Genomic DNA, 26937 nt, shown 5'->3' with positions numbered 1-26937 from the left:
AGCATGTAAATAAATTTATTATCTAATAAATTAACTTATATTTATTAGATAATAAATAATAACAATATATTTAGATTTTGATACTTTTAAGTGTTAGGATTTCATGTGTGTGTGTGTGTTTTTCGTATGTTTTGGGGTGGAAATCCTCATTTTGTTTTTTTTTTCCCCAGTATGTTTCAATGATCTTCTAAAACATCTCTCTTTGACAACTCTGATACCTAGACAGCTTGTTAAGCTATTTCTGTTTCTGTCTTTTTTTACTTTTGACTTTTAGTTACTTGGCTAGTAGCACAGTTAGGGAATAAACTCCTGATTTATAGGCTGTGGCTACTTTTACTGCCTTTCTATTGCTTTTTCTCTGCCTCTTGGTTTTACCGCCAGATTGAGTTATATCAGAATAGACATGCCTCTCCCCATTATTTATGGCTGTAAATTATAATTTTTTTTTTAAGCAGAAGCAGCTATTTGTTTTATTCATGGGACTGAAGAAATTGCTTCATGTTTACGAGCACTTGCTCCTCTTGCAGAGGACTCAGCTTTGGTTCCCAGTAGCCACATGTGAAACTCACAACTTCCCGTAACTCCAAAAACAGATCTGATACCCTCTTCTGATATCTACAGGGGCCATCACACACACACACACACACATACACACACAAGAAATAAAATACAATAATAAGTAAACCTTTTTTTTAAAGCTATTCATAATTCCATATACACAGATATGCAGAAATTGAAATTACCTGAGGTCAAGGATGAGACATAAAGTACATTCCATTTGTTTCTCTTGAGCCTCTTGTCCCTGCATGGGACACACACTTAAACTGAATCCCTGGCCCTGACACCCGTATGCCCTTTACATACATACATAAACACATAAACACACACACACACACACACACACACACACACACACACACACACACACTGAGCCCATGCAATCATTGCCGCCTCTTTCCACTTAACTCCTGGGTAGGGATCTCCATTTGAAAATACTCTTACAGTTCTGAAGAGTGGGCAAGAAAACAGTTAAAAACTACAAAAGTACCCTTTAGGTGTACACTTGATATTTTCTGCTCACTCACCCCGTAGCATTACTTTTGGGGTTGTTTGTTTGTTTTGTTTTTTCTCATTTATTTATTTCATTCACTTTACATCCTTGTATCCCCTTCTCTCCTCCCCTCCTTGTCCCACCCTCTGTCTTTCTAACCTTTCCCCTCCCCTCCCCTTTTTCTTAGAAAAGGGGAGCTCCCTTTCCCATCCACCCCAGCTCATCAAGTTGCATCAGAATTGAACATCTCCTCTTCCCCTGTGGCCTGTCAAGGCAGTCCTTCCAGGGAAAAGTGATCTAAAAGTTGGTGAGTCCATGTCTGATGCAGTCCCCACTTTTCTTACTAGAGTACCCACTTGAAGCCTAAGCTGCCCATCTGCTACATCTTTGTAGGGGTTCTTTGTTGATGCTTCAGTCTCAGCAAACCACTGTAGGCCCTGGTTTGTTGGCTCTGTTGTTTTTCTTGTGGAGCTCCTGTCACTTCTGCATCCTTTTCTCTTTCCTCCCACTGTTCCCCAAGACTCCCTACTCATTGACCAATGTTGAGTTGTGAATCATAGCATCTGTCTTGAGACACTGCTGGATAGCACCCTTCAGAGGACAACTCTGACAGACTTCTGTCTGCAGGTTTAGCAGAGTATCATTCATAGTGTCAGAGGTTGGCACTCTGCAATAGGGTGGGTCTTTGGTTGGGCCAGGCATCGGTTGGGCATTCCTTCAAGCCTCTGCTCTAGCTGCTCTACTTTATCCCTGCGCATCTCATAGGCATAAATTCTGGGTCGAAGTTATCGAGGGTGGGATGATGGATCCTGCCCTTTACTAGAAGACTAATCTAGTTAGAGATGTCCTCTTCAGTCTCTATGGTCTCTACTACTAGGAGTCTCTGCTTGAATCCCCCTCATATCAACAATAGTAGAATAACAGAAAGCCTACAAACTCATGAAAACTGAACAACTCCCTACTTAACGACCACTGGGTCAGGGAGGAAATAAGGAAAGAAATTAAAGACTTTCTAGTATTCAATGAAAATGAAGATACAACATACGCAAACACAATGAAAGCAGTGCTGAGGAAAGTTCAAGGCACTAAGCACCTTCATAAAGAAATTGGAGAGATTCCATACTAGTAACCAAGCAGCACTCCTGAAAGCTCTAGAACAGAAGGAAGCAGACACACCAAAGAGGAGTAGATAACAGGAAATAGTCAAACCCAGGCTGAAATCAAGAAATTGGAAGCAAAGAGGACGATACAAAGAATCAAGGAAACCAGAGCTGGTTCTTTCAGAAAATCAACAAGATAGACAAACCCTTAACCAAACTAAATAAAAGGCAGAGAGACACTATCCAAATTAACAAAATCAGAAATGAAAGGGGAGACATAACATCAGACACTGAGGAAATCCAAAAAATCATTAGGTCTTACTTTAAAAGCCTATATTCCTCAAAACTGGAAAATCTAAAGCATTATTTTTGAAAACCATAGCCTTTCAATGTTTAAATTACATGCTTTAAAGTCTCTGTCCTACCAGCTCCCCGTGTGTCTCCTTGCCTGTGCACCCTCCCTTACACACCAAGAATATAAGTCTGATGACTGAAGCCTCACGGGGAAAACACTGCAAGAAATGTGATTGGTCCAGGAGGGCACCGTTCTTTGATTGTTTCCATGGTACTGCTGTCATCATATAGTGAGGGCTGTTTGTACACTCTTGCTTCATGTTGGAAGCATGTCCACATTAGCAAATGACTACTCCTGGCCTTGTCATTCTGGAAGGACTGTGGAGTCCATGGCTGAAGTTCATGGTCTTAGAGTCCAGTGTTAAAATCAGCAACAAAACCATTCTTTCCACATTTTCTTTCTTAGAAGTAGTTACTTTATGCCAGACCCACACTTGGGGTCAATCATAACACTTGCTTAATGATTCACTCATATGTGTAGGCGGATGATGTAATGATGCAGAGGAGACAGAGGCCTGAATATCATTATTTGAAAGCTGAAATTTTACCATTTCAGAAAGGAAGTCCAATTGCTTCTGACACAGGTGAATTTTTTTTTCAAAGACAAAGACACAGATGGAAGTGTGCACAGTCATTTTATTATGCCTTAATAAGTACATCCAAACCAGTCTTATTTGAAAGTATAACAGTGTCACTTGCTTTTTGTAGGCTAATAGAAAAATAAAGCTACGCTAAGAGGCATTAAGGGCAGGACTAGAGACATACAGTTCTTATGTAAAAATTATGCGTGTCTTACTCCTTTATTTTACCCTATTTTAGGCTATTTTAAGAAAATTACAAATGCCTTTGCAACCGAATAATTCAGATTATAAAAAAGAATGCAGTGACGGCCTCTGCACCTGCCACCAGTTTAAGACATAAAATAATGCATTGGGCTTGCTGATGAGAGTGCCTATGATCCCAGCACACGAGTAAATGAGGAGGAAAGATAGCCAGTGTGAGGCCATCATGGGCCATGCACAGCAAGACTCTGTGAGGGCTGGGGAAGGAAAAAAAAGAGAGAGAACAAAACACCTGCCACCTTGTTGTTTTTTGAATATTTCTTTGAGTCTTTACAATATAGATGGGTACTTCCCATCTGTATTAGTTACTGTTCATTTTAGTTGGAGCTGGCTTATGGTTTCAGAGGTTTAGTTCATTATTATCATGGCATTGTGATAATAATGAACAGACATGGTGCTTGAAAAGTAGCTGAGAGTTCTGCATCTGGAACCTCAGGGAGCAGGACGTGAGAGACACTAAGCCTGGATTGGCCCTTGAAACCTCAAAGTTCACCCTTAGTGTCAAACTTCCTCCAGCAAGGCCATACCTCCTAATCCTTCTCAAGTAGCAGCACTCACTGATGACAAAGCTTTCACATATATGTGCCTACAGGGTTCAGGTTTTATTCAACCCACCACACCAGCGATGTCTGACAACATTGACATCTTTTCTCTATCTCGGTTCATCTGAGGAGGCCAGAAGAGGACCTCAGAACCCTTGGATCTGGAGTTAGAGATGGTTGTGAGCTGCCATGGGGTGCTAAGCCTAGAACATGGGTCCTTTAAAAGAGCAGCCAGTGCTCTTAACCACTGAGCAATCTCTCAGGCCCCTCTATTTGATTATATTATATGACAAGTCACATTTAAACCTGTATGCATTTTTTCCTATGTAAACTGCTGTTGTTCTAAACTTCTTATCCATCTTTCCATGAACATGTGGAGGAGAACCTCGAAGTACAGATAGAATTGCACGTGCAGGAAGTTCACATCTCTAAGACTTGCTCAACATGGCCAAATTGTCACCTATTATCAAACCCATCAATTCCTCCCCAGCATCAGATGACGGTGTCACCACACAGGCTTCGCCTTGCTCACTTTTTATAGCTTGCTGACTTCTGGCAGTCTGGTAGATATTTGTATTTGAACCTCTACCTTTGAAACTACTTCCTGCCATCTCCCCACCTCTTTTTCTGAAGTCTCCTTTCACACATTTCTGTAGTTCGTTCTCTGGTGGCCTCTACACTTTTCCCTATCCACTGTATGAATTCTTCCTGTCCCCCCAACAGCAGCTACCTCCTCCCACAGCCGGCGGCACTGCATTACACTGTTAGGATGAATTCTGATGATCAAAATCTTGTACATCTAGTGCCACCAAGTAGATCCTTCTCCCTCTTCATAAGCGATCACTGTGGACTTTATGAAGAAGACCTTCCCCATCCTGAGGCCATGGGAACACCCTAAACCTTCTGAAGCATGTAGAATCTTATTTTGGAAGAGTTGGTGCTCTAATTTATCTGAAAAAAACAAACATTAAGTCATGCTTGAGGTAGGAGTCCACTTCTGTTTATTTTGGTTTGTGCCTGTATAATCATCCTGTGGTTTGTTTAATTCTCCACTCCTTCTTTTTGACCTCTGTCTCTAAGTAGAACATGGGCAGAATCAGCTCTCTCTGCTTCTGTTTCTTTGCTGCATTTGTCTCTGACCCAAATCAAAACTTTAATTAGTTTAACTATTACATAAGTAAAGTTTAATTTTAAAAATTTAAAATAAAATAAAATTTTTATTTTTATTGCTTCACTGGACATCTGCTACTCTGTTCTTTCGTGAAAATTAAAAAACTTGATGAAATTTTATTTTTCCAAAAATGTGTCTTGTGCACTACGTCCATCCATCCATCCTGTCTTCCACTTTTTTTATTTAATTTTTATTTTGTGGAATCTTAACCCTTCCTTTCCACTCCAGCCCATCCCATTCTCCCTCAAATGATGACCTCATTAATTTTCATTAATTTTTGTAAGAGTCATGACATCATGAATTTGGTCTCCTCAATGAGGTCAATATGAAGTCTGGATTTAGGGCTTGTTTGTTTGTTTGTTTAGAAAGTGGAAATATTCAGGACTTGGGATGTGGTCTGAGAAATCAGGTCACTAAAAGCCACCATTTTCATCAGGAAATTGGAATGACGAAGACATTAAAGACTTCATTGTCATCTATGAATGTTCTTGCTGATGGACGGCTGGGTCACACACCAGGGTTCTTTCCTTCTTAGCATCCTCCAAGCTTGCTTTCTGCCACAGTTACATTTGCACAAGTCTGAAAAATCTCTGACTTGGCACTCACACATACTGGCTTCACACTTGAACCTGACAACTTATTACTAGATGAGAAATCTTACTGATTTGAGTTTTGATTTTTCTTATCTGCAAGTGAGAATAATAATGTAAAGCTTAGAAGGTTTACATAATTAATCTGAAATAGCACAGTATCCGGTAAGTTGTAGGCATTTAATGGAACTTTAATTCCCATTCTTCTAGTAAAGTTAATTTCAGGATGTTGCTCTCAAAGCTTTGCAGAAGATTAGAAATTGTTTTGATTATAAGTGATTTGGCTGTTTATTAAGTAACAGTGGTATTGGCCTGATAGAGTCAAATAAATTTTCTTTTATGCTCAGGAAAATTTTAAGATAAGTTTTGGAATGAAGTATACCTTTGTTATAATCCTGGCCTTACTACTAGACAGTTAAAGGGTCTGGAGAAGTCAATTTCCTTGATGGTAATAGGTAGATGATTATTTCAAAGTCATAATGAAAATCAGACAGATTCAAACACTACCCACACTGCCTGCTACTGAGTTCAGTTTTTAATAAATACTAGCTGTCATTATATTTTTATTTTTAATTTTTAAAAAAATTATTACAGTTTATTCACTTTGTATCCCAGCTGTTACCCCCTCCCTCATCCTCTCCCAATCCTTCCCTCTCTCCCTCTTCTTCTCTCATGCCCCTCCCCTAGTCCACTGATAGGGGAGGTCCTCCTCCCCTTCTATCTGACCCTAGCCTATCAGGTCTCATCAGGACTAGCTGCATTGTCTTCCTCTGTGGTCTGGTAAAGCTGCCACCCCTCAGGAGGAGGTGATCAAAGAGCCAGCCACTGAGTTCATGTCAGAGTTCATGTCCCTGTTCCCATTACTAGGGAATCCATTTGGATATGGAGCTGCCATGGGCTACATCTGTGCAGGGGTTCTAGGTTATCTCCATGCATGGCCCTTGGTTGGAGTATCAGTCTTAGAAAAGACCCCTGTGCCCAGATTTCTTGGTTCTGTTGTTCTCCTTGTGGAGCTCCTGTCTACTCCAGGTCTTTCTATTTCCCCCTTCTTTCATAAGATTCCCTGCACTCTGCCCAAAGTTTGGCTATGAGTCTCAGCATCTCCTTCAATACCCTGCTGGGTGGAGTCTTTCAGCCCTCTGTGGTACCGAGCTTTCATATGCTTTATTGTAATTAGAAGAGAAACTTGTAAATCTTCCTATCCACTCCAGAATAATCTCACCGAGATTAGGGGTCAACAACTGATAACTGCCCTTTCTCTAATAAGCCAAGTCCAGCCAGCCACTTCACAGAGAAAGGCTAGAATGGTGTGGGGTGGATGCTTGCTTTTCCTAGTTATAATCAATCACACTTTAGTCACCAAGCACAGACTCAGCAGGAAACATGAAGAGATGGGCAGGTAAGCTTGTGATGATGTACTGTCCTTTCAGGGACCAAGGGAACTGAGACTTCAGGGCTCATGGGTGTTACGTGGGAGAAGTATTCTATTGATAAGATTTAAAAGGCAAGGGCACTCACAGGTTTTCATAACCTTTTCCAAGGAAAGACAAAGAGACTTAAGATTTTGGAAATCTGTGGTGAATTTTCCATTTTGAGTAAGTCACAACCAGGGAGACAACTTCAGAGAACATATCATAAGTAAAACACTTGATTCACATAACGTGAGCAAACCTTGGAAGTAACTGTCATATATGCAGGATTCTCTCGGCAAGGAGAAAAATCACTAATAGATTGAAAATCAGATCCACAGGAAGTAAGTTATGGAGAAACGCAGATGTGTAGACTAGCTAGCCACCTCCCGCAATTCTAGGTTCTGGGGCTCCGATGAGCTCTTCCGGCCTCTGAAGACACCTGCCCTCACATGCATATATCTCCAAATACTTTCTAAAACAATGTACTCCAACTACCAATCCTTGGTTCTCACTTTCAACCTTCGTATAATATTTTTAATTATTTATTTGTAGGTATGTGGGTGTGCTGCCTGCATATATGTGGTCCACAGGGATACCTTGCCTGAGGAGGTCAGGAAGTGTGTTAGAAGGCCCGGAACTAGAATTTCAGACGGATGTAAACATGTGGGTCCTGGGTAGCAGATCTTGGTCCTCTCCAAGAGCACTAAACGCTCTCAACCACTTTGCTGCCTCTGTGGGCTCCGTATATTAATTTTTAGTAATTGTTTAACATTTGTTTGGGAGGGGCTGTGAGTCCATGTGTCACGGCATGATTGTCAAGTCACAGAAGTCATCCTTTACTTCTACCTGTGTGTCCTGAGGCTTGGACTCGGGCCATCAGGCTTGACAGTGCACACCTGTACCCGCTCATGAGTCTTATAGTAAATTTTAGCCTTCAACGCCTTCTGCCTCCATTCAAGTATCCCACTATTCTACACGTCAGTTTTCACCAGACTAGTTCTCGTTAACTTATGTTTGCTGTGGATATACACAAAGCTGTATCGCAAGCCCAACAGAGGTCTTGGTGAATGTCCTTCCTTGGGGACTTGTGTTTTCCTGGTATTATTGATTGCCTTGCTCCTATCCTTCCATAATTTTTGTGCCTCTGATAATTATTTCCTACATGCACCATTAGACTTATCAGAACACCCTCATTATTTTCCAGGCACATAGACCTTTAAGGTATCGCTGCAGAGTCCTTGGAGTCTGCACATCGTACATGTTACCCAGAGGTCATTGCTCTGGACAGTCACTGTCCCCATACCATTTCTCATCCTGCCATTAACTGGAAACCTTTCAGACCTTCATTGTTCCTCTACAGTCCCTAGGTTCTGTCTGTTGTATTTGCCTCTTGGAGGTTAGTAACAAATCTTCGCGAGGATCATTTTTTTGAATGTCTTTTTTCCCCTCTCGTGGAGTGTTTTTTTTTTTTCTGTTTCAGATGAGCGTGGTTCTATTTACACACATGTGGGCCTACAGTGTATGCGCACATGCACGTGAACACAGAGGCCAGAGGCCGATGTCAGGTGTCCTCCATGGTAGCCCACCATCTTTTTGGAGAACGGGCATTTCACTGAAACTAGAAGTCACTGATTTGGCAAGGCTTGTGTGCCTGGTGAATTCCATGGATACCCCTGTCTCCAGGCTCCCAGCTCTAGAATTCCAGGTTGCGCTGCCGTGCCTACCTTCTGTGTGGTGCTGGGAATCCAAAACCAAGTCCTCAGCTTTCATGGCATGCAATTTACCACTGAGCCATCTCCCCAGCCCCTTTCCTGGAGAATCTTTATGGTTTGCTATGTGCTGATCTCTGATAACTTTCTGAAAATGAAGTTAACATTAAACTTTATTGCTTTTATTGAGGATATGAAAACAGGTGACAGTTTATCCTAAAAGCAAACATGTTAGATATCAACAATAATTATTCTTGACTGTTCTTAGGTAATTTTTTTCTCTATCCATTTCTCTGCTCTTTCCTGGATGTCTACAATTTGAGGTTGGCCTGTGAGAGCTGGCCTACAACTCTCTATTTACCATTTTCAATTTGTTTATTTTTGTCTTTGTTTTACTTGGGAGTGATCTTTCTGATTCTCGTCTTTCGAAACTTTAAAGCTTTATGTCAGCAACTAAAATTTAACAACCCAGAGTTATTTCTCATTTATGACTCATTTTGTAGCGTCTCATTCATGTTCCTGAGGTGATGAAGTTGCTAATCCATAAAAAAGTTACAACTGTAGTTCACTTTCATTCGACTTTCCAGACTGGTTTCTTTTGACAGCTCCTTTTGCGGTTTGGTTATGTTCACCTCTCACATTGGCTCTGGGTTCCCACTATTCTGCAGTTTTTGTCTCTTGTTCATATATAAGTCTGGGGCACTGGGAAGATTTCTAGACACTGTGTATCTGATGAAGTTGATAATTGGCAATTTAGGCAAGCCTAAATTGGGGGTCATATGTGCACAGTGTGTGCGTGTGTGTGTGTGTGTGTGTGTGTGTGTGTGTCTGTGTATGCATTTATGTGTGTGTATAAGTATTCATCAGGCTATCTTGTCTCCAAGCCTCCTTCCTGTGTCTAGAAGAAAAGCCCCATCCTCCCACCTCAGACCACAGAACCATGCCTGCCCTGTAGTTCTAGAGGCAGAGTGGGCCAGGGGATTTAACTTTACTGCTTTTCAATCTCACTTTCTATATTTTCTCATGGGTTCTGCTTCCATATCTTCTCAAGTTAATTCTTCATGAGAATAAATGTTGGGGCTCTTTGCTGAGGCTGGGACGGCTTAACCATAACAGGGGCAAACGGTACAGGAGAGTCCAAACAGTATGTTTAAATAGGTGCTCTTCCTATTGCTTTCCTTCTTTTTCCTCAGGTCCATAATACTTACCCCTGGTATCCAGCACGGAGACCCATTGTCAGGGCTCCTGTAATTTGAATAAATGTAGTTTGCTTGTTTTTTTTTGCTTTGTTTTGTTTTGGTAACTACCCACTATTGGCTTTTTCCTATTGTGTCCTTCATTTTGAAGGGTTTTTTTTTTTGAAGGCTCTTTTAGTGTATTACTGAAACTATCAGTATATTAATTAATCTTTTAACATATACTAAAAATTAGCATATTTAGTATATCACAAAACAGAAAAAAATATATATATTCAATTCACTGTGTTTAAACAGTATTCTTATGATATATCTGAAGCCCTGGTGAATCAAGCACAAAAACAGGTTGTATTAACAGCTACATTTCTGTTGCTGTGATGAAACTCCATGACCAAGAGAACTTATACAAGAGTTTATCTGAGTTTATACTTCCAGAAGGTTGGAGTCCATAGTGGTGAGTATAAAATAGCAGCAGGTGACAGGCACGGCAGAACAGGGAGCTGTGAGCTCCCATCCTGAACCACAGGTAGAATGCAGATAGGAGGGGAGGGGCATGAGATTTAACTGCTGAAGCCCACCCCAACAGCATTCTTCTTATGGCAGTTCTGCGCCACCTAACCCTCCCCAACTGGGAACCAAGATATTCCATTAAAACTACCACAGCGATCAAGATTTCCTGGCAGTGACTGAGGCAACAGGCATAGGCTGTGATTGTCAGTGTTCAAACAGGGAGTTTTTGACCAGACCACTTCAAGAAGCATATAGGACAATTGTAAATTAATTAATTAATTAATTATTTAATTAACTAACTAATTAATTAATTAATTAAATGGTAAATAAAAGCTAAACATAAATAAATAAATATATAAATAAATAAATAAATAAATGAATAAATAAATAAATAAATAAATAAATGAACAGAAATGAAGAGAACAACTGGAATAGTTTCCTGGCTTTTTACTGAAGTGGGTGAGAACCAGTGACATATTCAGCAAAGTGAATAGAGAAAGAGAGATCGCTTTTCTTTATTTCAGACACTGAGGCCTCAACTGTTTGGAAAGTCCTTTCTTTTGAGAGTTTGGAGAATGTTGGTTGCTGTGTCACACGTGCCAAAACCATCCTCGGGCTGGTACTATAATGAGCCTCAGTAATTCTGACCGTCAGTATGACAGTTCTACTAGGTCCCTTGACTCATCCCCAGATGAGTGAAGGACCACAGCTTCTCCTATTGGCTGTGTCTGCCTTTTTTTAAGAGTAGGAAAGAGTGACCAGAACTATGGGGCTTCTGTGCACAGATGCAGGGAATAATGTAGAGAGAGGGCTCCAGCGTTGGAGCTTATCAGAGTACATAAAATTTTCTTCTAAAGATAGATAATTACTGACTCTTAAGTCATCTTGATGAGAAAAATATAAAAACAAGAACTCAAGATGACCCAGTGACCACTTACCTGTTCCAAAACTTAGAATAATTTACATCAAGGAAGGATATCTTCAGTTGGCTGTTCAAGTGATTGAGAAATGAGTTTGCCTAGAATGCCTTGCGCTGTACTTGTGTGGGTTTGAGGTTGTGTAGAAGCATCATTTCTTACTTGTCTCCATTCTCTCATTGTTCTTTGGTTTCACTGGAAAGTGTTCTCCCTGCCTTTCTTCACCTACGTTAACTCTACTCTATGCTTCTGGTGTCATTCTTATTGTCTTCCCCATCAGATCACTTTCCTTGCTCACGCCTTTCTTTATTCCATACTCCTCAAAGTAATTTTTTATATCCCAGAACCCCAGTTTAAACGGACCCAAACAAATCAGCCAGTAGATTAAGGGTAGTTGGACTATGAGTTTAGACTAAGAGGATGGTCGGCAATTCACTGTGGTCAGGCAAAACAGCAAATGTGCTTTGTTTCTTCATTTTCAGATGAAAATCTACTTCAAAACTGACTAGCCAGTGTGGGAATCCCTTATCTTGTGTGCCTCCCTGGGCTCTGTGTAACTAGGGCTGCTTTAGTGTGGGACTAACTTCCAGAAAATATAAATTTTTCAGATTAGTTTCTTTCACGGCTAATATGCAATAAGCATTATTTGGCCATGCTGAAATTAAATATGTTACAGGAAAGGCAATATTAGAAAAATGACAAATGCTTTATTAACAAAACCTAATTTAATTGTTATTAAAAGGAAATTATGGCTAATGCTCTTTATAAGGTTATTTTTTATTATACATATATATGTCTGAGTATATATTATGTAACTCTATGCTACATGAATATGTTGTTTGCCGAATCCAGGAAAAAGTTGTCAGACATCCTGTAGAAGGGGTTATAATAAATTGTGAGCTGCCCACCATGGGTGTTGGGAGCTGAATTCAGGTTCTTTGCAAGAATAATATGTGCTCTCATTGATTGAGCCAGCCCCTTAATACTTTCAACAATATCTTTTATTTTAGTCTTAATACATATTATAATTGTGCTTATCCTTTAAATATTAATATATTAATAACCCAGTAGAACACAGCTGAAAAATAAGGACCAGAAGGGGGAGGGAGGGAGGCTGTAACAGGGGGTTTAGTTCAATGGTTAAATGCTGCCCTATACTGTGTAAAGCCCTAAATTTAATCCCTAGTAATTTGAAGAGAAACAATAGTAATTGTTGAAAAGCCTTTAACATTTAAGACTTACATTTTTAGTTTGAATGTCTTCACTCACACAGCCATGTACACTGCCCGAGGTAGGTACCTTAACTGGGTTTTCACACAGCTGAATTATCGTCTTGTGCTGCTAATAGACACAAATATTTGCCAAGTACGAATTGGAATGTGGTGTGCAAAAGAAATATGGCAGTCCCCTTCACATCCTTTAAGGAACCAGAGCCTGTAGGAGACACAGCGAATGACACAAGCTTTAAAATTTACGGTGCAACCACAGGAGCCAGCTGAGAGCAGGAACTCGACTCGACTGGCTTTAGTGCCATGATTTCCCCTCTGAATGAGACTCGGCTATTAGTTCAAGGGGAATTAGTGTGATAGATGACAGTGCAGGCAGATTGAGTCAGCTCAAGCTTTGATGTGAACCAGCATTCCCCCCCCCCCCCCATTTACTTTGGGGTGTTTTGCTATCTACTTAAGGAAAATGAGAATGAATGAGATCGTTCCTCCCGGTCCATTTATTTTCATCCTAGAATGATATCAAAAGAAACACCCTCTGGAATGAAAATTCCCTGTGAAAGGCTAGAGCTGGATTTTGAGAGGATTTGGGCTGTAGTCATTTGTTCTAAATGTTCCTGAAGCTGATCTCAGCTGAGGCAAAACAGGGATGGTTTATATGACTTGGAGATCATGGCACATAAAATACCAAAACAATACTTTGGAGGGGAAAAAAAAATTCTGTGACCATGGTATATAAAATGGGGAGAAAAGGGAACAGAAAAAACTTCAAGTAAGTAACAAAATGGCTTTTATTTTGTTTGCGAGAAATGTCTGTTTTCTTTGTGGAAGGAGAACAAGTATCTGGAGATACTTGTTAATAGCTTGGTACCACTGGTATAATGGCTTGGTATTTCACTCTGAAATACATGTATTTTACTAAATAACACTTCACAAATCTCCACAATATAGCAAAACAATAACTGCCTTAAAAATCATGGTATTGTAGTAGGTTTGAATTTCCAACCTTAAATTACAGAAAGCTCCTTTATCTGTAGGGCCAGAGAAGAAGTGGCTTGTCCTGTTCTGTCATGTGGCTTATTTACTCCACCCTTGTTATGTTGTTTGGAAGACAAAGAAGGGAGACTGAAAAGCCAGATGAAATCCTTGCCATTGGTTGATTTAGCAATGACGATGAGGAACCGATGGTGGGAGGGCCACAGACTCAGGCTGCTCAGACTCGGGCAGAAGGGCTCAGACACTCAGAGTCAAGGCATTCTCCCTGGCTGTTCCATGTAAGGGTAATTTGTCTGTATAGCCTCAGCGCAGAGAATTGCTTCTCTTCCCTTTTTCTGAAACAAGGTCTCACTACAAAGCCCTGGCGGACTGGAACACAATATGTAGACGAGGCTGACCTTAAACACACAGCGATGTGTCTGCCTCGGCCTCCTGGATGCTGGGATTCAAGGTGTGCGCTACCATACCAACAGGGTGGTTGTTTCCCATAAAGTGAATGAAGCAAAAATCTGGAATCTGGATTCATGCTTCCACCCCTTTGACCTACTGTGGGATACTGGATCCCAAACCCACCAAGAGGAAAGACCTACCCACCATCACTTCCCCCATCCCTGGCACCTCCTGCACAGACAGATGTTCCTTCCTTAGAATCACAGATGGTTTTGTCTGCAGTTGTCTTGGTCTCCAGCTCATGTTTTATAAAACTAAAAGTAAAGCACGCAGTGCAACTGCTCTGTAATCATAGTTGACCTTTTTACAGCTCTCTCTCTCTCTCTCACACACACACACACCACTGAGACACACTCATCACGCATGTAGGTGTGGCATGTATGTGTGCATAGTCATAGATGTATAGGTTCGTAAGCGTATGTAGGTATACAGATACGTGTATACATGAATATGGGGATTAGAGTTGACACTGGGTGTCTTCATCAGTTGTTCTCCATCTTATATTTTGAGACAGGGCCTCCCAGATAACCTGGCACTCACCAATTCGTCTGGTCTAGCTTCCCAGAGGGTGCCAGGGTGCCCCTGTCTCTGTCCATCCAGCAGCTGGGCAGTGGGGATCTAGTGGGGTCCTATGCTGGGTGGCTAACACGTCACCAACTAAGCCATCTTCTTAGACTCCCCAAACTGTGTTTTTAAAAATGTAAATACATCCTTCATTCTGAATAATATACCTCTCATAAACTATATGTTAAGTGATACTTAATGAGAGAGAAGATCACTAGGAAAAAGGGTGGATTGTGAGCTGTAGGATGGGATTTAACACACGTGGATCTCTAACCCTCTAGAATAGACTTTCAAAACCCTTTCCCCTTTCAAACTCATCTTCACTGAAGGAGAGGGATTAAAATGTCATCCCCAGGGCTGCCATCCTCCTGCCAAGCCCGATGACCTTGGTCCTATCCCCAGGACCATCTTGGTGAGAGAAAAAACAGACTCCAAGTTGTCCTCTGACCTGTATTCACGAACAAGGGCACATATGTGCCAGCCTCCTCACCAAATAAACACATTTTAAAATATTTTAGAAAACAAAATACCATATAAGGTACAATTACTGGTATGTTTAATAGACAATTTCTTGCCTCATGTAAGAAATACTTTAGGGGACAGACTATTTTCAAAGATGCTACACCAGATTTAAAAAAAATAGTATGATGGAATTCCTGGTATGGAATGGGATATGAATATAAAATCGAGTTTTGTCTTTGGTGCATAAATGGGGAAGTGAGAGTTCTGTCTGTGTCTAGAATACTTATCATGGAAATATTATAGGGGTGACAAACAATGCTTTTTCTGGTAGTTGCTTTCAAATTGATTAAAAAGAGGTTTCCGCTCCATAAGAAAAATGTATCTTATGCTCTGTGGGCGTTATTGCTCTAGCTGTGGTGCCTTTTGTAACAATTAATGGTTATTAGTTTTCCAGATCATCAAACCAGAACAAGCAGTAGGAATAAAAGTTGTCTGGTTTTTCTTCTTCACCAGCTTAGGGGTCCAATAAAATCCCTCCCATGGTGTCCCCACTGAGCGCGCGCGCGCGCGCGCGCACACACACACACACACACACACACACACACCCCATCAGCAAGCTGACCAAAGCAGAAAGGATATAGGTCTTGGTCCTTCCTCGTCCCAGGGCAGACGCCTAAATGATAGCTTTCCGGAGGGTCGTCCACGTGATCCAGTTCTCCAATGAGCACAGCCGGAAGGCAGTCAAAGGGTCTGAGCATCATCTCTGCCCAGGCAGAAAAAGATTCAGAGATTCAGAATCTTTTTCTTTTTCTTTTTCTTGAGTCTTTTTCTTCTAAGGTGCAATGCAAACATTTTTGAAAAAGCAAATTCTACCTTCTCCTTGCTCTGAACTGACGCAAGAACAGCCCTGTTGACAAATCGAACATATTCTCTCGTTTCTGTCTCGATACTGGGAGGCATATCGTCCTGTTCATATGGTTGAAAGTGGTGGATGACAGAAATGACTAACCCCCACAAATCTACTAAAGCTTCCCACGGTTGTGGAAATTCCATAAACATTAAATGAGTTAAATGTTGAAGAGCCGTGATATCTTTCTATCCAAATAACTAACTTCGTCTTCGTACCTAAAGCCAATGGTTATATTCTTTTTAAGATTGATACTATTTTTGTCAGTGTTATGCAGAAACCCAGAAAGACGTGGTAGAGGCCAACAGCCTCACAGCCAGCCCTGCCTCACCCTCTCATGCCTCCACGGTACAGCTGGAAAAAAAAACCCTGGGCAATACAATTTCTCAGTGACTTACTGCCAGGAACTAACATGTTTCTAGCAAGTGGTCGCCGAACGCTTCCATGTTATTTGGATCAATACTTTTCCATAACACATAGGTCATCGATGAGAAAGGGTGTCAGTCATCCCAAGATGAGGAGATTTTGGCAAATGGGAAGTTGGAAAGACATCTTTCCGGGGAAGAAAGGAGTGTTTTGCTCTGTTGTGCCTGGTGAACGATGAAAGGAGATACTGCTCCCCGATACAAGTGAAAGCAAGAATTCCAGCTGTTCACGGGTGGCATTTAAAAAATATCTTTGAGGGCTAAGAGTGGTTAAGCAGTGGTCTGCTGCTCGTGCAGAGGACCTAGGTTGGTTTCAAGCACTCACATCAGGCAGTTCCTAAGCACCTCTAACTCCAGCTCCAGGGATTCGACATCCTCTTCTGAGCTCTGTAGCTGGCCCTCACATGCGTTCCCGACACTGACTCTCCCTTTTTTTCAAACATTTTTTTTTAATTTTATTTACAGAGGTTTGACAGCCCTTTTGCTCCAGAGATTGTGGCCAGGCTGCGGTGATGGAGAGAGCTGCCATCACCATGTCATTTTCTTCCAGCGAAGCCACTCTGGTAGAAATCCGTTGCCCTAAAAACAGGGTCACAGGGATGGAGTGGAGCCTATAGAGTAAAATCTACCTTCAAATTCCTCTTTCTATCAGAAAGACAAAGACTTAGTGATTCAGAAATTGCTTCTTTCAAACCATATCTCTCTGCTCGGGGCCAGCCCTGGATATACATGGGGCGGGTAGGCAGTGACAGAGTCAAATTTGGTTTTCTTTTCCTCAAACGTCCATATCAAAATGAAAATCCTCTTGAGATTCTTGACTTGATATGTCACCTTGAGCTCAGCAGTGAGTGGAATCAAAATATGAAGGAATCGTTACAAAAGTATGCAAAAAAAAATGTGATCATTACACATGGAGACTCCAAACGTTGTGTCCGTAAGCAAGAAGAGGATGCAAATACACTTGTGTTTGCTATGTCCCAGGCCCTGAGCTTACTGCAGGGATAAGGGGCAAGAGGGGATAAATTCCTATGTTTTATCAGTCATTTAGGGGAATAGTGCAGGCAAATGGGTAAATTGTTACCGAAAAAAAACAGACTGTGGGCATGTAAGTAAGTGGATACTTGAAGCTAGTTAGGTCCAGGGAAAATCTCCACAGTGTTCACAGGCAAGCTGTGGTTTACTCTAGGCCACGACTAGTCTTAAAGTGTGTATAGTTTTGAAAGCAATTTATAGTAATTACATGTGTGCATGCATGTATGTATGTGTGTGTATGTTTGTATGTATGTATGTGTACTTTTGAGTCCTGGAAAAGGTACCTCTCAGCAGACCAGTAGTATAGTCTAGAAGGTCCTACCATCTGCTCAGCAAGAACCATCAAGCTTCCCCACTTCCCCCAGAATCTCCTCACCACCAGACAGCTCAGCCCAACACATGGTTGTGAAAACACTGAAAATGAGTGCTCCGTTCCTACCTTCCCTGACCAGGCCAGCCTTGAGGATAGACAGGAAACCCCAGAGCCCGACTCTTGAGCAGATGTAACTTCTTTTCATAAATAGGTCTAGTTAGGAGAAAACACTGGGTGTGGGGGGGGGAGAGCTGCAGTCTGCTTATCTGCCTCACTAGACCCAGGCCCTTCCTTTCCTGGTGCAGTCTTTCATAGAAGTTGCATGTGTACCACTTTGGATCAGTTGTCCTAATTTCACCATTTATGAGTGCTCTGGGAATAGAGACATGGAGCCCTAAATTTTTAATCTGAGCAATGTTGTATTGGTAATTCTCTAAGTCACTTTTTCATCCATTGTTGTGGTTTCAGAGGCTGTTGACATTTTTCTCTATCAGTCAAATGTTTCCTTATTCCTTAAGTGGAAGATAAGGAGATCTATCCATTGTTGCATTAAAGGGCATTAATGACATTTCATACGTTTTTGCAATCACAAGTGATGTAGTAACTGTCTTTCTGAAGATTTAGTTTTAAAATTTTCATTTTAAACCATGTATGCATGCATGTGTGCATGCGTGCATGCGTGTGTGTGTGTGTGTGTGTGTGTGTGTGTGTGTGTGTGTGTGTTTACAAGGGTGTGGTGCCTGGGGAGGCCAGAATCGAGCCGGGATCCCCTGGAGCTGGAGTTACAGTCAGTTACAAGCCACTTGATGTGGGTTCTTGGGATTAAAGTCTGGTCCTCTGAAAGAGTGGTAAATATTTTACCTGCTAAGCTGTTGCTTCATTGGCTGAACATCATTCTATATTCATGAGCACGAGTTTCTTTGGGCCACACACCTGGAGACAGAATTGTTGGTCTAAAGGGTAGTGATTCTTAATCTTGCAGAAATTTCTGTTTTGCCCTCCAGAGCTTTGTATTTGTATGACTTTTCACGGCTTAGCATATTTCATGGAGGTGCCCCCCCCCCCCATAGCGGCGCTGTAGTCTAGGATGTTGGATTGTTTTCATTTTGGAAATTATGAAAGAACATGAATTATGTCGACTGGAACACTCATCATAGCTGAAGAGTTTGTGAATCTTTCTAAGTTTCTTGTTTTTTCAGATTTCCCCTCAGGAGTTAGTTCAGAAATGCTCTCAGGTGCCTGATGGCTTGCTCCAGGAACCATTATTAGCAATCCCCCCCCCCCCCCCCAATGTTACATGGGCCGTGCCGGGTTCTGCTTTTTCATCCTTCTTGTACAAATATTTCATGTTTGACATGACAGGATTTTCACTCTTTCCACTTAAGCTTTCCTCTTGTTTCATCTGAGTTTCTTACCTTATTATACTTATATATATACGTTTTTAAGGTTTTGTAGCTGGGGAGATGGCTAGTGGATTAAGCGCTTGCTCTGCAGGCAGGAGGCTCTAAGACCAGATTTCCAGAACACACGAAAAATGCCAGGCATGTTGGCATGCATCTGTAACCCCAGCACTGGGGAGGCAGAAACAGGAGGTCCCTGGAGCCCTCTGGTCTGCAAGCCTACCTAATCAGTAAGCTTTGGGTTTGGTGGGAGTTCCTGTCTTAAACACTGTGAGTCACTGAAGGTGACACCTTATTTCCATCTCTGGGTCTACACCCATGGACATGCATACACGCACACACGCATACTTTTTTTTTTAAGTTTTACTCATGTTTATAATTGATGCACCACAGATGTTTTTATGTGCATGCTTTGAGAACAAAATCTAATTTTTAACCCTTTCCATGTGAAGGGGTGGTCACATCAACCTTACCACGTTTTCTCCACGCATGTATGCTGTTAAACCTGTCTGTGATAAACAGTCTGTAAGAGGCTCAGGCTCAGTTCATCTCAAACTTCTCAGTGATGATTATCTACTGTTCCAATTATCCTGACTTTTTAATTCCTCACCGTTTGATAAAAGCAGCGGTGTTCTTTCAAATGTCTCTATGAAAGTCTGAAAAATACTACGGATTACTACTCTCTTTTATAACTATTAAGTTGAGGAGGCTTTTATTTGAATATTGAGAATCCTTACCTTTAAAATAACATTTTAATTCATGCCTAGATTACTTTAATGCTATCCACAAAAGCTTTATATTTTTTCACTAATTTCAGTAGGTTTTTATTCTGCTGTTTTTATGAGTAGATGTTTTTTCCTGTTGCTTTTCCTAATCAAATGATTAAGAATCTAGTGATAGAGTGGGAACGTGCTCAGTGGGGGAAAGGTTTGCCACCCACACATGGGGACCTAAGTTTGGATTCCCAGCCCCCACAGAGAAGCTCAGAATGATAACGCGTAACTGTCATCCTAACAGTGGAGAGAAGGGCAGGAGGATTGGTGGAGTTCACTGGCCAGCCAGTCCAACCAGATTGATAAGCTTCAGGATCAGTGAGAGACCCTGTCTCAAGGAATAAAGCGGGTGGGGACTCAAGGGATGGCTTGGAGGTTAAGAGCACTGGCTGCCCTTCAAAGATCTAGATCCAGTTCCCAGCACCCTCACGGCAGCTCACAACTGTGTCAGGCTCCAGCTTGACCCACTAACCTCTCCTGGCCTCTGTGGGTACTGAACACATACATGCAGGCAGAGAACTCATAGACAGACATAAAATACTTTAAAAAAAAATCTCTAAACGAAAACATGGTGGAGAGTGATAGAAGATGCCCTTTGTCAACCTACAGCCTCCATATCTTCCCCCCCTTCACATGCAGACACCACACACACGCATACCACACACACACACACACAAACACAGCAGCTGTTTAATGATAATTGTGACTAAAACATAGATCTAATATGGAGCTTCCCATGTTGATCTCACAAAAATCACTGTAATTGATACTATTGATCATTTTAATAGCTTAGCAGTTATTTTGGACTTCTCGCACAGACAGTATTATTTAGCCATAGTATTAAATCTCACAAGTCTGTAAGCAAAACTAGGTGATTTGGAAAATCATCTCTCTGTTGGTTTTCCCTCCTCTTACTACTTTAGTAAGACTTTAGAACACATTCAACCTTTGCATTTCAGAAATTATACCATGAATAGTTGTATTGTTCATGATTTAAAGTGTAGTAAGTTATGCACAATTCTATTAAAGTGTAATAATTCATGTAGGGTTCTAATAATATATTTTTATCACATTAAAGAAAACGTTAAAAATTTTAGTTTATTACTATGGCTTTGATTTGCTTTGGGCTTTCTATTTGTATAGGGAAATTACCAACGGAAACTTCATTTTGTTTTTTTTTTTTAATCTATTATTTTTATTGCCTGTGCTTCTGGGGTCCTACCAGAAAATCCTTACTCGTACAAACACCTTGAAGTGTTTCTTTCATGGTGTCTTACTGTGGTTTCAATTTTTGACTTTTATTTAGGCTTCTGATGAATCCTGAGCCTTATATAGGAAAGAGAGGAATCAAGTTCAGTGTTACTAATCCTCGGAGCCTGTGTTTCCCAGGAACATTTATTGTAGAGGCTGTCAGTCCGTCCCGGAATGTATGTTCTTATGTTCTTAGCCCTTTGTTTGGGAGTCAGTCTGCTATAGAAGGACAGGTCTGTTCCTGGCCCCTCTCTTCTATTTAGTTGTCATGTTTTGGCCCCCATGATTTGAAATCAAGTAGGCGTCCAGCTTTAACCTTCTTTGTCAAAATTGGCTTGGCTATTTCAAGTTCTCTGTGCCTTCTCTTTGTTCTAGTTGTGTGAAGATTATGAGTGACATTTTAGTAGAAATTAGATTGGTGCATTGAATCTGCAGATCACATTGGGTAGTATGGACATTATACATTACATTCAATTATAATTCTTTCAGTCCCTGAACATGGGAGCTCTTCCACTTTTAGATGTTTTCTTCTATCCTGGTGATGAATGTTCTTTGGGTTTCATTTGTTATAATTATTATTTAATGTATTACACTTTAGTATTAGTATAAACAGAAAGACTCCCATGGTTTCTCAGCAAATCTCTAGTTATCACAATCTAGATGTTAAAAAAAAAAAAGCAATGAATTTTGTATGCTGATCTTGTACCCTACTTTATTCATGAATTGGTCATGTCTCAAAGCTCTTAGATATTCTCTTCTTCATGTCTTTCTTCAGCATTTTATTTTGTCTACTCGTGTTTCCAGGGAGCTCTCTTCAAGTTCAGGTACCCTCTCTTCTCTTTATCCAACCTGGTTTTGATGCTTTTGAATACATACATACGTTATCCATTCATCCCTGGACTAGTTATCTAAAAGTGAGGAGGTCATAAATCCCCCTTGCAACCACTCATCTCACAGACCCTCGTGTGTGCGTCATGTTTGGAGGATGTTCGTGCTCCATGTAGCATCCTTTGGTTGTAGTTAGTTCTGCTCAGGAATCGGTGATCTTTCATTCCATTCTCTTCCAATGGCAAACACATGGCAGTCTAGTGCAGATTCCCTGAAAGGGAGCTTGGAGGCTTTCTCATGTACAGTTTAGAAGTCTTTCTTTCTCCTCAGCCTCTGACAGTTTGACTGTAAGGTGCCATTGTGGATACCTTTTCTAGCCAAGTATCTATAGGGTCCTAATGGCCTCTTGTGCATGGATACCCATACATTCCCTGAGATCAGGGGAAATCTCTGCCATCGTTTTATTACATGAAGTAACGTTATACTTCTTCAACATTTTTTTCTTCTTTTTAGGTCGTCAAAAAGTAGATATTTGTACATTTGGTCATGTCTCAGAGCTCTTGAATATTCTCTTCTTCATGTCTTCCTTCAGCTTTTTGTTCTGTCTACTTGTGTTTTTAGAGAGGTTGCTTCAAATTGAATTATTTTCTCTTCATCTAATCCACTACACACACACACACACACACACACACATGACTTACTGAACACTTTGTTTCTAAGTTTCTGTGTGGTTCCTTTTCAGAAGTCTCTCTTGGCTGATTTCTTGTTCATATTGCATTGCCATCATTAAAATGTTTGTCTGCATTTTTATTAAATCTTATATTTCTATAATCACTATAAATAAAATATCATGTATTTTATCCATATAGATGCCTTGTGACCTGGTGTCAGAGAGCTGTTATGTTTTTCTGAAGGCTTACAGATCTTTGTCTTCTTCATAATTTTGCTGTTACAATTTGTGCTTCTGTTTTGTCAATTTTGTTCAAATTTTCAAAAATACAGCTATTGGTTTTATGTACATTTTATATTTTCTTTCTAGTCTCTGATTCATTTTTTCTGCTCTGTCTTTCAGTATTAATACTTATTTCTAATAACTATGGAATTATTTTTGTTTCTGCTTCTTTGAAATATAAAATTAGACCATCGCAGATATTTTTTCTTAACATAATCATTTATCCCTGTAAATGATTTTAGAGTTTTCTCAGCATCCTGTGTGTATTTGTGTATGGTATCTACTTTTCTTGGCTTGAGAAGGTTTAAATTTTCCTGTCTGATTTATTCATTGACCTACCTACTAGTTGTTCAGGGATGTATCATTTAATTTCCATCTATTTGTAAAAACTCTAAAATCCTTCCTGTCACTGATTTATGATTCTATGAATTGTGGTCAAAACTTCAATCTTTAAATTTACTGACATTTGTTTTGTGACCCAACATATAATTTGTCAGAAAGCATCCTATGTATGCTCAAGGAGAGTATGCATTCCATTCCCTTGGGTGGAATATTATGTCACTTCACAGTTTACAGCATTGTCATTACCAAATTAATAGAAGGTACAAAATAACAGAAAACATATTCTATCCTATTTAATTGTTAATCTTCTAGCAATGTCTCTTTGAAGCCCCTCTGTCTCTAACCTTCTCTTTACCATAGTACTTTAATATAATATTACTTTGCCAGCATGACTTACTCTGTTGGTTTTGTTTTATATGCCATTAACATCCCCTACCATATACTATTTAAATGCAGTGATATTAATGGTCAGATTTTCATCTATGTCATAGAACAAAATTTTCAGCCCACAGCTTGATACTCCATTATGTGTGTTTTCCCTATTTTTTGTTGTAATAGGTGATTACTTCATCCCTACATAATAATTGTGTTTTGGTATTTAAAAATGTGTGACTCTTCAAGGTCTGTCATCCCATAGTACCACAAACAAAATGGTCTGAAATTTCTCACATTGGTTTTCCCAGAGCTCTGAAGGCTGTCCACCTGAGGTCAGGATGCTGGCAGGACCTGCATCCTTTGCAGATGCTAGCAGAGGACCCTCTGCCTCTCAGAGGCTTAGTAGCTGCTTGAGATATGTAAGGATGACTCTGCACTTGTTTTCACAATGCTTGGTCTGTGTGTGTGTGCGTGCACACGTGTGTGTCTTTGTCTGGGTCCCCACATGATTCTCTTTTATAAGAATAAGAGTAGAACCCTTTTGTACCTTGGTTAATTATTCCTGAAATTACCCAGTTTCCACAACTGGCCACACCCCCAACATCTCTGCTCAGAACTTCACAGAAGCATCTGGACAAACCAGTTCATCCACAAAAAAAGATTTTCTTATTGTCAATGTCCCAAACTCGAATAGTCTGTCAGTGCATCACTAACAGGTTGACCAAAAGTTAATCACGCTTTTATTATAATTTTCATTCTCATCAGTTATGCACACTACTGTCTGATTGATGACATTCTCAATATCCTTGGAAATTAATTTTAATACCATTAAAATTAATCTTTATTCTATTTCATGTTAATTTGTAATCATCATTAGGCATAGTTTTAATAAATCAGATAATTTTCACACTTAAGTACCATTGTTGCGATTTAATTTGTGAACTGTCTTTATCTCAATTTTTAATATCCAATTTTCCTTTGCATTTAATTTTCTTCCTTCAATTGTTTCCTATTTAATTCTGTAATGCACATGAATTTTGTAAAATATGTATGAAGATAAAATGAATATTATTGATGCAAAGTGTATTTTTGAACGTTGTCACCTGTTCATGGTTCTTTTTATGAAAATGAGCCCTTTCCTAGTCATTAATTCTTCCATATTAGCTTATATTAGCTTATGTCTCACTCATTTTTTCACCTATTATTTTTCCAGGATCATACCATTTCAGGTTTGAAGCATTTTTAATATTTTTTATAGATCACCCAAGTTTCCCTTTTTAAAAGTCAAACAAGGAGACGAGAGACGGTCCAGCCTTTAATAGCAGTTGCTCTTACAGAGGGACCCTGAGTTTGGTTCCCAGAATACCTGTCAGAAGGCCCACAAATAGATGTAATTTTACCCTGGGTGAATGAAAAATTTCCAGAGCATGGCATTTACTTCAGGCAGGTTTGGAAGGGCACCAGGCTGTTACCTAGATGAGGGGGTAGAGTGGAGATTTGAGGAAGGAGGGGGGCGCACGTCAAGGCAAAGGTTTCAAAGGCCATGGCATGGAATGGGGCTCGTGTGCTTTACGCATGGCTGAGGATTAGCTCGTGGAAGACAAATGAGTCAGGAAGCTGCAGCAAGCTGGGATGAAACTGTCACAGGGAGTGTCACTGGCGGGTTGTGAAAAGTGGGGGGAACTGATCAGATCTGCATGTTGGAAATGTTTCAGGGGGTGATGTAATAGAAAGATAAGAAAGGCATCAGAACGACCAGAAAGGGTCCATGGATGGTAAACAAGTGTTGAACTAACAAATGAATGAAATGAACAACGAATGGACCAGATTTAACAACTGTGTGGTTAGTGACGACCTTGGAAAGTGGCTCATCAATTGGATGGTTGACATGACAGATATCAATGGAGAGCATGTAATATAAATTATTATTCAAAACATCAAATATTTAAATCTGATCTTGTCATGCAATTATGTAGGTAATGACTTTATTTTCTTTATGTATTTACTGAATAGCTGATTTCTTTGCTATATTTTTAATTCTCACAATTTCCTAGTGATTCTGTTTTGTTTTGTTTCCTGGCTATCAAATTATAATTTCTAAAAAAAAAAAAAAAGAAAAGAAAAGAAAAAACACTTTTGCACCTTGACTTCTAATATTTATACTATTTATTTACATATTTCAATATCTAGTGGCCAGAACATCTAGAGATAAACTAAAATGATAGCAGGGACTTTTGTTTTATGCTTGCTGATGGAGATAGGCTAGTATTTCTACCATAAATAAGTGATTTTAGCAGCATTAAACTTTAGCAAGACACAGTCCAATCCTATTTTAAAGTGGTTTCTAAGAATTAGAAACTTCTTAGCAAATAACCTTTCATTCTTATTAAAGTTCTGCGAAAATTGTCTGACTAATGGACATGTGACCTATTGATATGTCACATTGTATTAGTCATTCCATAATTTTGAGTCATCTGTGCGATTAAAATTATTTTGGGTGGGATATGTTACTCTTTTAAAATAATATGTAATAATTTGCTATGTTTTATGTGGTATCTAAATACATTTATGCCACAAATAAGCTTTATATTTTATTACTTATCAAAAATATTCAATTTTACCTTATATTTAATGGCAATCCTGAGATACTTTAAAATGTACATGAATGATATAGTTACAGTAATCAAGCCATAGTTAATGAGTCAAAGAATGGACATATTTCAGACTATCAGCAGGGAAGATGGTTGTTAAGTTGTGTGACTTTGGTAACATTATCTTACTGAGTCTCATTTGTGCCTAAAAATGGTGGGTGGACTGAACTTCAAGGTCACCCCAGCTCTAGCACCCTGCCAGTTTCTGTCGAGACACCCCTCCAGCTTTATTCTATAACCAAAAGCATATACATTTAAGAGCCATATTCTTATGTGAGGCACAGGTGACCATATCCTTATCATCTGGGCAGATTCAGACCGGACTGTGAACACAGCAACAAAACAAACACCCAGGAGTGTTCATAGCACTATCTCACCCATCTACTTGGTCCCTGGTCAAGTGATGTGAAATATACTGGGCCCTGATTTATCCCAGACTGCATTGGAAGGCTGTGGAGCCACCAGCTTTACTGCTTTCTGTGGTTCACCTAGAACTCTGAGTCTCCAAAGCACCACAGGGAAGACCAGAGACCCTGGATCTGAGCCTCCCTCTGCCACATATAAGCTGTGAGATCTGAAGTAATTTAAGGGTCGCA

At 40.1% G+C, this 26937-nt stretch overlaps 1 protein-coding gene across 1 annotated transcript in view; it reads left to right on the top strand.

The window, feature by feature from the left end:
- Unc13c (unc-13 homolog C) overlaps positions 1–26937 on the top strand; it is a 415893-nt gene that overhangs the window by 73424 nt on the left and 315532 nt on the right. The gene's annotated exons all lie outside the window — the stretch shown is intronic.

The sequence above is a fragment of the Psammomys obesus genome, unplaced genomic scaffold (assembly GCF_907164565.1).
Source record: "Psammomys obesus unplaced genomic scaffold, mPsaObe1.curated_primary_1811, whole genome shotgun sequence".
NCBI lineage: Eukaryota > Metazoa > Chordata > Mammalia > Rodentia > Muridae > Psammomys > Psammomys obesus.
The sequence above is the reverse complement of the archived record's forward strand: the minus strand, read 5'-3'. Positions and strand labels throughout refer to the sequence as shown.